At 37.0% G+C, this 12,881-nt stretch overlaps 3 long non-coding RNA genes across 7 annotated transcripts in view; 2 read left to right on the top strand and 1 right to left on the bottom strand.

Moving 5' to 3' along the window:
- Nucleotides 1-12,881, top strand: part of LOC309864468 — a 664,253-nt gene that overhangs the window by 259,824 nt on the left and 391,548 nt on the right. The gene's annotated exons all lie outside the window — the stretch shown is intronic.
- LOC309864472 lies at nucleotides 3,413-4,779 on the bottom strand. Its single transcript, XR_014311549.1, has 2 exons — nucleotides 4,540-4,779; nucleotides 3,413-3,846 (listed from the first exon to the last, which is right to left on the bottom strand). It is a non-coding gene; the product is annotated as an uncharacterized lncRNA (long non-coding RNA).
- On the top strand, nucleotides 9,042-10,971 carry LOC309864471. The gene is made up of 2 exons (XR_014311548.1): nucleotides 9,042-9,153; nucleotides 9,901-10,971. It is a non-coding gene; the product is annotated as an uncharacterized lncRNA (long non-coding RNA).

The following is a 12,881-nucleotide window of genomic DNA, read 5'->3' as shown; positions in this document are numbered from 1 at the left end:
CATTATCCTGTGACTGGTTTGACTTTGTGTTTAAAAAAAAAAAAAAAAAAAAAAAAGACGTGTAAGATTTCAACATAATGACACTAAATTATTCTGATTGCCAAAGGCCTGAGCATATAAATATTGCAAAATAAAAAAATATAACATCTAAGAGACTAACGATATTCATTAGGGAACATTTTCTTAATTTTCAGGTCTAAAAATATATTAATATGGTTTATAGAAGTGAGGATCTGGAAACAAAACAAATTCATTGTTATAAAATTAATCTCATTATTTAGAAATCATCCTGCCTTCAGTTATATTCAAAGGTGTTATTGTCAAATGCCTACATTATATATTGATATATTTTTGTACTCACAGACAGAAGTTTTAAGAAAACAGGTTTGTACCATATGAGAAAAAGAATTTTAAATGGCAAAAACCAAAGATTGCATTCACTGACTCTAAATGAGTCCTCATGGTGGGAGAGAACAAGTTAGGGCTTGCAGGATTATGGTAGACGAAATTCCTGCATCTGCTAGGATTTGGGGCAGTGAAACACAGGGTCCTTTCTATGCTATTCTACGGCTTAAAATTTTTATATATCTTTTTGTGTTCAGGTTATTTTTACCTTAAAATAAAAATAAATAGTCTCACATTTTAAGTATTATTTAGGGATTTTATCAGTAATTAAGTGAATGTTACCATTCTAAAATCAGAGCATATTATCATTTTTTTCAGATTTTTAATACCAAATATCAAATCAGCTGCCCAATGCTTGAAATGTCAATACTCAAGAGACAAGTGTTGATTGGGAAGGGATATGAGCTTTATTCAGAGGGCCAGTCACCTGAAGAGGAGGCAGACACTTGCCCAAAAGCCAGCTCTGAAGTTTCTGCCTCACAGAGAGGGTTTCAGAGGAAAGGAAGTCCCTTTATCAGTGAATGAGTGCAATAGCCTGTTATAATTTCCTGATTCTCTGTAGATTTTGTGGTTCCTATTTACAACTTTCAGTGCTGGAGGGTTGTGCAAGAGGCCTAATTCTTGTTCTGTGATGTGCAAGGGCTTTCTTTTCTCCTTCTAAAAAAGAAAATAAGATATATAGATTCACAAGGAGTGTTAGTAAATCAATCATATGAACCTAAGATCACTTATTAAAGATCATCTTGCTAGTTATGAAGATCAAGGTGGCCTCAATTCCCCACTGTCACTTTATCATTCCATATCTATGGGATTAAGGACCAAGGTCCATCTTCAGTAGCTACTTCATGCTGATCTAGGGCATAGTCAGGATCTTGGAATGGAATATGTTAATGTGGGTTTGAAGCATTCCTTAACGCACAACTGATGTGACTTGCTTGCACAGTTTTGGCACACACATTTGTAATGAGCTTAATTCCTATGTATACACATAATATTACTAGCACGAGGGTGAGTCCTAATTTTAGAATGTCTTAGAATACTGCCTAATATGAACCTAAGTCCTGATGGTATCCAGCGGAAGGTATATGTGAACCAGTTCCATCCTCTCTGGAACAGGGGTGTATGACAATCTAGAGTTTGCTGCAACCAAGTGGCTTGCTGTCTGATGTTATCAATACTGGTTTCCACTTCCAAGGAGGTATTGATATAAGCACAGAAAGATGAATTTGCAGATGAATTTATGAATAAGATAAATTCCCCTTTGATAAGCTAGGGTATAGTCTAGGGCCATATGGTTATCCAGGACTTTAGGGAATCTAATGATATTTGTAAGTTAGCTGAAGTTTTGGTGGTTTCGTGATGGTTAGAGTTTGGGACAGGTTGCAAAACACACATTGATGAGAAGCAGCCTCCCATTATGGCAACAATGTATAACCAAAGAAACATTCATTCCTATCAGGGATATTGCCTGAATGGTCACCATCAGTCTAGTAAATCATTTCAAGGATCTAGCTCAATGTTTAGTCTCATCAGCCAAGTGGAGGGAGAAGGGGATTACTGGAGTGTCCAGAAAGGGTAGAAGAATTTGCAATGCAGTGGGTGGCCCAGGGTACTCCACCTGATTTGCAACTAAAGACAAACCCAGCCAGAGCACAAAGACAAATGGTGGGGTCCTTCTCAAGTCTTAGAATCAGCTGACCAACAGGGCAGCTCAGTCCATCTAATCTCTGCTTGCCTGAACGTTGCTATGGATATCATCTGTAGCCAGAAAGGAAACAAGACTTTTGTTTACACACATAGGGAGCTGGTACCTTTTGGGTGATGGTTTCAAGTGGTATCTAACTGAGGAATACAAGCCTATTTTCTATCCCTTGAAAATAACCTCTTTTAATACAGTACTTTGAGAAACCGTGAGACATCAGGGTGACTCATGATCATTTTGAAAGAATCTAGCTATTCTAACACTATGGATTTTTAAATAGTCTTTTGTTTTTTTTTTTTTTAAATTAAGTAAGTTTAATGCCCAACATAGGATTTGAACTCTTGACCCCAAGACCAAGAGTCACATGCTCTACTCACTGAGCCCACCAGGTGCCCTCTAACACTATATATTTTTATTTTGGCCTTAACAATTGGAAACCAGTGGCCTTTGGGGATTTCTGAGGTGTTCTAAATGGAATGGACCAAGGGGGTCTCCATGATCCCGTACCGACTGGGCTTTCAGATGACATATCCAACAATTGATAGCACATGTGGCTGTAGCTGAAGTCTGAATTACCCATACTATTGTCCTGTCTTTCCAGTCTAGGGTGAGAGAAGACATGGTTAATATGGATTACAGGGTGAACACAGTTGTTATGGATTTCCTTTCCTAAAGGGGTATTTTAAATCCTGAATAGGATGGCTTTCCCAGCATGGGGGTTTATTTATTTTTGTATTTTTTGTATTTTATTTTATTTTATTAACATATAATATAATATTTGTTTCAGGGGTACAGGTCTGTGACTCATCAGTCTTACACAATTCACAGCACTCACCGTAGCACATGCTCTCTAATGTTCATCACCCAGCCACCCTATCCCTCCCTACTCTACTCCAACAAGCCTCAGTTTGTTTCCTGAGATTAAGAGTCTCTTATGGTTTTTCTTCCTCTCTGGTTTCATCTTACTTCATTTTTCTCTTCCCCTATGATCCTCTGTTTTGTTTCTCAAATTCCTTATATCAGTGAGATCATATGATAACTGTCTTTCCCTGATTGACTTATTTCACTTAGCATTATACTCTCTAGTTCCATCCATGTTGTTGCAAATGTCAAGATTTCACTTTTGATGGCTGCATAATATTCCATTGCAGATCTATACCACATCTTCTTTATCTATTCACCTGTTGATGGGCATCTCTTTCCATAGTTTGGCTATTGTGGACATTGCTGCTATAAACATTTGGGTGTACGTGCTTCTTTGGATCACTACATTTGTATCTTTAGAGTAAATACCCAGCAGTGCGATTACTTGGTCATAGGGTAGCTTTATTTTCAACTTTTTGAGGAACTTCCATACTGTTTCCAGAGTGGCTGCACCAGCTTGCATTCCCACCAACAGTGAAGGAAGATTCTCCTTTCTCTGCATCCTTGCCGATATGGATCCTGACTAGTTAATTTTAGCCATTCTGACTGGTGTGAGGTGGTATCTCATTGTGGTTTTGATTTGTATTTCCCTGATAATGAGTGATGTTGAGCCCTTTTTCATGTGTCTGTTGGCCATTTGGTTTTCTTCTTTGCGGAAATGTCTGTTCATGTCTTCTGCCCATTTCTTGATTGGATTATTTGTTCTTTGGGTTTTGAATTTGATGAATTCTTTATAGATTCTGGATAGTATCCAAAATCTTTTGATCTTTCTCTTAGTTTCTGCGCCATTAAGTTACTGTTTTCCTGGGCAGCATCTTTATGATGTAAAGACATAAGGGTCAGAACGTAGGGTATCTCATCATCCTTTCCTGCCCTTTGACAAAAAAACTCTAATTGTAAATAGTGTAATACTTTAAAGATCTGTTTAAGGACCATCTCTTATCTGATTCTAGATGGCACATTAGCCAGGCAGTATTAACATAGAAAATCAGGGCACCTGGATGGCTCAGTTGGTTAAGAGTCTGCCTTTGGCTCAGGTCATGATCCCTGAGTACTGTAATCCAACCCCACATTGGGAGCCTGCTTCTCCCTCTCTCTCTCTGCACCCGACTTGTGCTTGCCTTCTCTAGTGCTCTCTGTCAAATAAATAAATTAAGTTAAATTAAAAAAAGAGAAAATTATCTTTTCTGAGTCATAGATTCTTGGCTGTATTCTTTCCACTTATTCAAAATCCAACCCAACAGGGATAATTGGCAGGATAGAGATGGAACTTCCCATTACACAAGAGATGATAAACACACACATGCACACACACACACTAAAGACAGATCTGCCCTGAGTCTTGGGGAAATTGACTGTTAAAGTTCTTAGTTTCTCTCAAATGTTTTCCTTCTCCCAAAACAGAGGAGCACAGACAACAACAAAATCACCAGGCACTTCACAAAAAATTACGTCACTTTACACTTCTGACAAACTCACCTGGTCCACTCACCTTCTGACACACTCACCTGCTTGTCACCTTGCTCCAAATCTTCTTTTCCTTCCCATGTAAGTCAAAAGCAAAGCTGGCAGTTAGTGTTGGTTGGGAATCAACAGGCAGTTTCCAGGAGACAGAAGAAGCCTTCTGCATCTGTAGAGACAGATCTTTCAGATTTCCTCCTGGAGATCATCCAGCCCTGAGCTGGTCACCGCCTACAGTCTTCCACGTAGCCAGCCTCCTGAATAAACTCCTCCTCCTTCCCAATCAACACTTGTCTCCTATTATGTTCAAATAGATAATAAACATTATTAGGCCCACACTAATACTTGTCTCGATTTATCTCTGGTCATGAAGAGTGCTTGACAAATTCATAAACCACATCCTGTGAAGATTTTTTAAATTGCTATTTCAAAACTTGTTTTGTTGATAGGAGGGAGGGGCACAAACATGATTAAAATGGCTAATAGTTCTAATAAGAGCCACTGATTTTGGTAGGTAGAGAGACTTAAGGGCAAAATGCACCTGCTTATGTATGCAGTACTAGAAATATCTATTGAGTGAATTCTTCCCAATTATAACAGTCCTATCTTTGCATATTGTGAGTGGGTTGGCTAAATTGAACAGACATCTCCTATCTTGTATGAATACAGTAGAAGAATCTGCTTAGTGGATTCAGCAGCCCTCTGAGTGTTGCCTTGTCCTAAGACATTATCTGATCTTATACTCAGACTCCTGAGAGAATTCTATTACTCTAGACTCTTGGTAAATCAGCACAGTATTCACCTTCCTCTAACTACTGGAGCTATCTTATCTTCCAAAAGAACTGACTCACTGAAAATAACTACAGTGGGTCAGTTCTATAATGTAAATTTGAAGATAAAATTCTCTGTTGCTTAGCAATTTAGTCTGAGGAACATACCTAAGAATAAACTCTCGAAAATATACAGTAGAGTATAAAAATATCTATGGAAGCATTGTTTGTAGTAACAATAAAAAACCCTAAAAACCACTTAACTATACATCAACAGGAGAGTGGATGAATGAAATATTATTTATTCAGAATGTGGAATATTAGGCAGAACTGAAAATTGACATTCATAAATGTCACAGGCATAACAATGAGTGAAACAACAAGTTGCCAAGGGATAAATACAATATAATACCATTTATATCAGACTTTTAAAATGAAGAAGTAGCATTTCTTAGAGATATATATGTAGCACACCAAAAAGAGGTATGCTGGTAAAATAAACATCAAATATAGGAGCGTTGGAGGTTAGTGAATGAGAAAATTGATTGAGGAGAGACAGGTAAGGGAACTGAAATGTGTTGGTAAAGTTTTATGCCCTAATGCAGTCTGTCAAATACTGAGGTTTGCCCTATTTTTCTCTATACATTTTTATATGTTAATATAAATATAAATATATATAAATATAGTAATATTTATAATATTTTAATATAATTTATAGTATAATAATATAACACTTATATATAAGATAAGATAAGATAATGTTTTTTTAGATGCCCTAATGCAGTCTGTCAAATACTGAGGTTTGCCCTATTTTCTCTATACATTTTTTATATGTTAAATACTATATACTCACTTTTTTGTAAGTGGAATTAGAAATCCAGCTTTTTTTTTTTTATAAAGATTTTATTTATTTATTTGACAGAGAGAGATCACAGTAGGAGAGAGGAAGGGAAGAGATCACAGAGAGAGAGGAAGGGAAGCAGACCCCCGCTGAGCAGAGAGCCTGATGTGGGACTCGATCCCAGGACCCTGAGATCGTGACCGGAGCTGAAGGCAGTGGCTTAACCCACTGAGCCACCCAGGCGCCCAGAAATCCAGCTTTTAAAATTGATTTATTTTAGCTCTTCTTGGAGAATGATTCATAATGAAAGCATGGAGACATTCGGATGGGTTGAACTAGTCTTGTGGAGTGGGGATTGTAGGTGGGCAGAGGCAGAGATAATGTAGAAGAATAGCCCATTTTGTGATATATTTTGGATGTAGAAGCGACAGGATTTGTTGATGACATGGATGTAAGAGATGAAGTAGAAATAAGGGAGGATTCCTAGATTTGTGGCTGGAAAACTGGTAGACGGTGATGTCATGAAAGAGCGGGGATTACTGGGAGAGGAGAGGGCTGGAAGGGAGTGGGTGGGGGATCGAGGAGCAGATGGAGGGATCATTGTGAGTTACGCTAATGTAGACTGCTGAAGACTTCATTTAGTTCCTTAGACATTTTACTATTCTAATCATCTCATTAGGATTTTAGGGTTTCTTTAAAAAAAAAAAAATGAGTATCCTAAGAAAGAACCCAAACCAACTTAGACACTACTAGTATGAATGTTTCTACATTATTTAAAATTTGTGGGGAATAAATATGACTGACTTATGAAAGAGGATCACCTGCCTGCCTCCCTACTGGTATTGCCCAAAAAGACAAATGTTGAGGACAGTTATGAATGGAAAAATAGTATTAATTCAGTTATTTTTTTTAAAGATTTTATTTATTTATTTGACAGAGAGAAATTACAAGTACACTGAGAGGCAGGCAGAGAGAGAGAGAGAGAGAAGGAAGCAGGCTCCTTGCTGAGCAGAGAGCCCGATGCGGGACTCGATCCCAGGACCCTGAGATCATGACCTGAGCTGAAGGCAGCGGCCTAACCCACTGAGCCACCCAGGCGCCCCTATTAATTCAGTTATTGATGAGCTGTCTATTCTTTGGGTGGAAGATGATTTCCTCATGCTACAAAATCCCTTACTTGGATTGCTTTTTCTTAGAGTAACTATATGCATATGCATAATATAGTAACCACCCCATGAAACATTGAAAGAAATAATGAAAAGATAAGGATCATACCTATTTTATAACTTTAGTTCTTCAAGACATAACTAAGTTCCTGTTTTGTAAAATTGTCCTCATTAAATTTTAGCAGCACTCAGCATCCTTACTTTTTAATAAAAGAAATTCCTTTCTACAATATGTATCTGTACTTTAATTTTAAAAATTAAATCAGCATAAAACTTCTTTCTCTTCCAGCTCTTTTGCATTCTTTTCATATATAATACATTCCCTTTTGAAAATTCTGTGTCCTCAAACTAGTAATTTGGAAAGATGGCTATGGCTGTACTCTAATTAAAATAGATGATCAGTTTCTAAACACAAATGCAATGACCCATTTTCTTCATATTTGCTCACAGTGCTCCTCTTCTTAGTCTACTCCCTTCCCCCATTTATTTCTCTCTCCAATACTATTTTTTTTTCTAAAAGACCCAACATTAAAATTGCCTTTGTTGTTAAAACTTACCTAACCTCTTCTTGTAGAATTTTTTCTCTTTAGGACCACCGTGGCACCTTATTTAAAAACATTAATGCTACCATCATGCCTTCTTTTCCTCTCATTTCCTCTCTTCCATTAGTTCTGAGAGGATGAGGGCTTTGCTTTACTCAACTTCATATCCCCATTACCTAACACAGTGCTTGACAAATAGGCAAATAAGCTTTATAATGAAGGGTATGGAATGAATGAAATTTTATCTGCCTTTGGAGATGTTTTTATCAATTTTTTGCTGTTGCCCAAATTCTCAATGAACAGATGAAACTTACCACTGAGCAGAGATGAAAGGTTTGGCTTAGGCAGTACATGGACTGAAACTTACTTACCCCAAAGGGTAATGAATTGATTAGTCAGCCATTCTACATAATTGAAGCGTCCCCATTCTAGTTGAGGCAGAAAGGATGGATTCTGTCATTGGCAGGTTAAGGAAAGGGAACTGAGAAAAGAAGGGTAGCATGTCCTCTTACCATTGTGGTACTGAGGAGGAGTAGTGGGTAAGGGGTCATGGGGAAGTGATATGATAAGGTGATGACGTAAGGCTTCTAGGTGAAGGTATTCCAGATCTCATCCCAGCAACTCCATTGGCTTCAAAAGTGGTCAAAGTATTTACCTTTCTGTAATTCAGTTTAACTCATCTATCAAAGGAGAGTTACAACATAAGTTGTTTTGTAATATTGTTGTAGGAATGAAATGAAAATATAAAGCACACAGTTCAGTTTCTGGACTTGGTAAGCACTATATTATGTAAAAATTATATAAATATTAGTATTATTTTTAACATTATTAGATGCTCAAAGGAAACAGAGTAGATTTGACAGGGACTCCGAAGGCTACAGAGAATAGAAGATGAAGTTAAGGGAAAATAGAACCTCACACTTTTCAGAGTTGCTCTAGGGGGCATTCAGTTTATATACACAAATAAAACCATGGCCATTGTGTTTCACATGGCACAATTCTCTCCACAATTGTGTATGGGGTTCCTTCAATGTTCAGGAACTGTTGTAGGTTCTAGGGGTACAGCAGTGAATAAATCAGACAAATATTCCTGCCTTGGTGGAGCTTATGCTAGCATGCACCTTGGTGTGACGTATGTGTCTGTGCAACTAAGTAAGAACATTGATTGACTTTGAACCAAGTCATGTGTAATTAAAACTGATTTAACAATTAAAATATTTTTAACAGGATCACCATCATTACAATGGACTTCATTACCAGAGAACTAATTAGTGGAGGCTGTGACTGCCATGTCTCAAACAAAAATGTCAAATACTGACAATCACATTATGAAGATGGCCACGTAAGTCTTCAGTATTTGAGAAGAATAATGAATGATGAATAATGAAAAATGAAAATTTACTCAAACGATTCCTTTGCCTAAAATAATGTAATTACCTAAACATAGAAATGGTTACCACAGTATAGAACATAGAAATGGTTACCACAGTGTAGAAGAAAAAGCTGTTTTCTGATTAGTCTATCAGGCAAATTTTGCTATTTTGATGATCGATATTGAGGTGTCTGTCAGATACTTACAGTCTCTTTTTACATATGTGTCTTAAAAGCATTTATTCTCATATCACTCTGACAACAATGGAATCATGCTTGGGACAAAGGAAAGAGGTACACAGAGCATTTTGTTCCAGTGTTTATTTGTCTTCTGCAAATTGCTGCCAAGTGATATCAAAACACCATGGCAGCAGCCCAAAGTAGTTTCCACTCACCTGAACACTCATTAATCATCTTTCACCTTAAAATCTAGTTGGAATCTTTAGCTGAAATATAGTTCATTTCTTATGACCCTGTATTTGTTTGGGAAAGGTTGGTTGTACTGAGTTTAGAATTTACAGATCTTAAATTCCTTTGAAAATAAAAAATGTCACTTAAAAATTTTAAATACCATCTACTCATTGCCGTGTGTGTGTGTGTGTGTGTGTGTGTGTGTCTCCTTTTTTTAGAAAGAGAGAGAATTTGTGCACGTATGCTCTAGTAGGGCGATGGAAGGCAGTGCAGAGGGAAAGAAAACATCTTTTTTTTTTTTTTTGAGGGGAAAGCATGAACACAGTTCACCACTACCAGAATTATGCAGTCGAGTCCCCCACATGTGGAGAAATTGCAGGGGTCTGCACATGTGGAGTGCAATGGGTAAACCTCACCCTGGGAAAACCACCTTTGTGATCATGGTGAGGGAGAGCATCTTAAGCAGGCTCCATGCAGAGTTGGATGCAGGACTCTATCTCATGACCATGCGATCATGACCTGAACCAGAATCAAGACTTGGACACTTAACCAACTGAGCCACCCAGCACCCCTACTTACTGTTATATTTTAATGGATATGTTTGCTACACCAGACAGAACCAAAATCTTTTGTATGGAATCTTCATACTTTAGAAGCAAAAGAAGATCTTTTCAGTAAGAGTACTTTTAAGGCACTATCTATCTTTTTCAGTTGGGAATGATAGGCCACAGAATATTAAATGCAGGCTCACTTGCAGTGTCTTTATTTAAGTTACTCCTATGTCCAACACTTATTTTATAGGAAAAGGGAGGAGCGGATTCTTACATTTATTCATCAAACATCTTTTAATGCCTCTTGTGTGTTGGGCCTATGTTAGGTATGAGTGTACAAAGGTAATCAAATCACAAAACAAAAGGAAGACACACATGTAAGTGAATAATTACAAATTATACTTCTCACAAAAAAGAAGTGCTAATTGTGTGCTGTGATGGAGGTGTTAGTTAATGCTAAGGTGATAGTGCTATTGGGAAATATAAATGTATCAACTCAACGTGTACCCTTTAAACTTTCACTCTGCTGTATATCAATTATATCTCAATAAAGCTGGAGGAAAAAAAGGGCTATTTGTCTGAGAAGTTCTAAATTCAGAAATTATATCCACCCTTAGAATTCTACATGACACACTCTAGGAATGGATAGCATTAAATGCCAGTCTTTGAGACATTTTTCTGAACCTGGATATTTTTATGCTCATCAGTGCTGCAATTGAGTTTTAAAGTATATTTAAACCAAGAGTAGAGCAGAAACATTTTTAATGAAAGCTGTATGAGGATTTACTTTTAACTTAACAATAAAAGTTACTCTGGCCTCCTAAAAATTGTTATAGTAGATAACTCCAATTGATTTGCTGTCTCATTTTCCCTGATTTATCCTAATTCTGAATTGTTTTTCCATTCCATGGAGGATTTTAATAAGGTTTCTATCCTTTTCTGTTCTTTTGATGAATTATTTTAGAAACATAGTCTCTCTCTAAGTTCTAAGTTTCAGTGTTTTTGCTTTTTGTTTTTGTTTTTGTTTTTGCTGTGTTAGGTTTTTTTTTTTCTTAAAGATTTTATTTATTTATTTCAGAGAGAGAGTGAGGCAGGGAGCATGAGAGGGGAGAGTGTCAGATGGAGAAATAGACTCCCCACTGAGCAGGGAGGCCAATGTGGGACTCGATCCTGGGACTCTGGGATCATGACCTGAGCCAAAGGCAGTTGCCCAATCAACTGAGCCACCCAGGCGCCTAGTTTTATATAATATCCATGTGGACTTTTTCAGTCATGCAGTTTCAGTTGAGGTGAACCTCTCATTCTGCATTTTTACCAAGAGAAGAAAGATTTCTCATTTATAAACAGAGACGCTAATAGTATTTCACATGGAAGGTTGTTGTGAGTCAATTTTTGTAGAGCATGTGAAATAATGTCTGGCATGTAGCAACTGCTACAAAAATGTAATTAAGTAAAACTGAATATGCATTATCCTTGATTTCATTCATTGTGTCCTTGAGTGCTATGAACTAACCTGAGTCAGCTTTCTGTTGGCTTCTTTTTGGCAGATAATGGTAGCCATCTTGAAATTATTGGGTGGCAGGTTAAAATGAAAGCATGTTTGAGCTAGGTTATACCAGACATAAAGACATTTATAAACTAAATATTTATTAGTAAGATAACATAAAACAATAGAAAATAAAAACAAAAAATTTTACAGTACTCATTTTATAGTCTCTAGAAGATACAATTAGTTCATCATCCACTGAGGTGCTTTGCGTACTACCTGGAATGAAAGTTTTGCTGGAGCCAAGTGCCAAAATTCTAGAAAAAAGGATGCCTGGGTGATGCCCGAGTCAGTTAAGCATCTGCCTTCAGATCAGGTCATAATCCCAGGGTCCTTGGATTGAGTCCCACATGGACCTCCTTTCTCAGTGGGGAGTCTACTTCTCTCTCTGCCTGCCCTCCCCCTGCCTTGCTCTCTTCCTCTCTCTATCTCTCTCTGGTAAATAAATAAAGATAATCTTTTTAAAAAATTCTACAAACAAGATATTTCAGTCTTATAACATTCTCTGATACTCAAAATCAGGGCTGTGAGTCACTAGCATCTGGTGCAAAATTTGAAGACATGCCAAAAAACTTAGTAATCAAGAGAAATAATATTTTAAGTCAATATTTTAAAGGGTCAAGATGAATGCAAAGTAATTTATTATGAGCAAAACATCAAAATTTTAAATAGACACTGTTGTTTAAATTTTTGCATTATTGTTCAACAAAAAATATCATTTCTGAGTTGCCAGTGGTTACTGGTCTTCCATAACAGTTATGAAGTTTAACAACGGCATCTGATCCCATTAGGCCAATGCAGGATTTTATATATGGTCATATTTTTGATTATAGAGATTCCATTAACTTTCTTCATTTGGTTCAAAATACGGGAGAACATTTTGGTAAATGCATAAAAGGGCACACTTGTTTTGTTGCTGAGCTAAGACTCTAATATGGCTGGACAGGGCATCACTCAAAGCCCTCAAGAGTTCATTTTTGAAGGCAGAGAGGGTAGAGTTTTATCCTAAGGCATCATCCCTAAAGGCCGTTGACCTTTCTGGGCTTTTCTACCTTGTTTATGTGGTAGGAGTGACTGTCTCTTAAAAAATAAAAATATATCTATGTCTATGTCTGTCTGTCTATAGATCCATCTGTCTTTCTAGCCATGTTATTTTAGCTAATTGAAATAATTTGAATGTCATTAATTTAA

This window comes from Mustela nivalis (assembly GCF_964662115.1).
Source record: "Mustela nivalis genome assembly, chromosome: 5".
Taxonomy (NCBI): Eukaryota; Metazoa; Chordata; class Mammalia; order Carnivora; family Mustelidae; genus Mustela; species Mustela nivalis.
This window is presented reverse-complemented; position numbering and strand designations above follow the sequence as displayed.